We start from the raw sequence: 540 nt of genomic DNA, 5'->3' as shown, positions 1-540 counted from the left end.
AAGCTGACACCATATATGTTTCAAAAGCTCTTGCCAAAACCCATAAAATCAGATAAAACAAACTCACTCTCAATGCAAACAAAATATAAGGTAAAAATATAATAGAAGGAGAAGCAGCCAATGTAGTTATAATAAATGATGCACTGTATTTCATCAAATGGTATTATAAATAAAGATATTGTCTAATCCTTCCAGGAATTTAATCTATACCAATATCATCATCACAAAACTGTCAAAAAACAGTTGTGTTTTATTTACTGTCTGCTGATGAAGGAAGAAACGTTTTTTGAATTGATTATTACATAGAAGTAAGCATTTCTGGATAGCCTTGTATAAACAAAATATTGCAAAAAGAAACATTGCAATGTCCAAGCAAATTCTTTTAAGCTCACCATGACTGGCAAAATCTTAATAAAGAAAACATTTCCCGTGTATCAAAATTTTCCACAGCATATCTCCAATATATCACTGAACAACGCTGCATTTCTCAATGATCCAATCATGGCAACTTTCTGCGTAAAATGCTAAAAGCTTGTGCAT

At 31.3% G+C, this 540-nt stretch overlaps 1 protein-coding gene across 1 annotated transcript in view; it reads right to left on the bottom strand.

Annotated features, from left to right (window-relative positions):
• The window catches only part of LOC119591300 (laminin subunit gamma-1-like), an 83,409-nt gene that overhangs the window by 12,214 nt on the left and 70,655 nt on the right, over nt 1-540 (bottom strand). The gene's annotated exons all lie outside the window — the stretch shown is intronic.

Source organism: Penaeus monodon, chromosome 28, assembly GCF_015228065.2.
Source record: "Penaeus monodon isolate SGIC_2016 chromosome 28, NSTDA_Pmon_1, whole genome shotgun sequence".
Lineage (NCBI taxonomy): Eukaryota > Metazoa > Arthropoda > Malacostraca > Decapoda > Penaeidae > Penaeus > Penaeus monodon.
The sequence above is the reverse complement of the archived record's forward strand: the minus strand, read 5'-3'. Positions and strand labels throughout refer to the sequence as shown.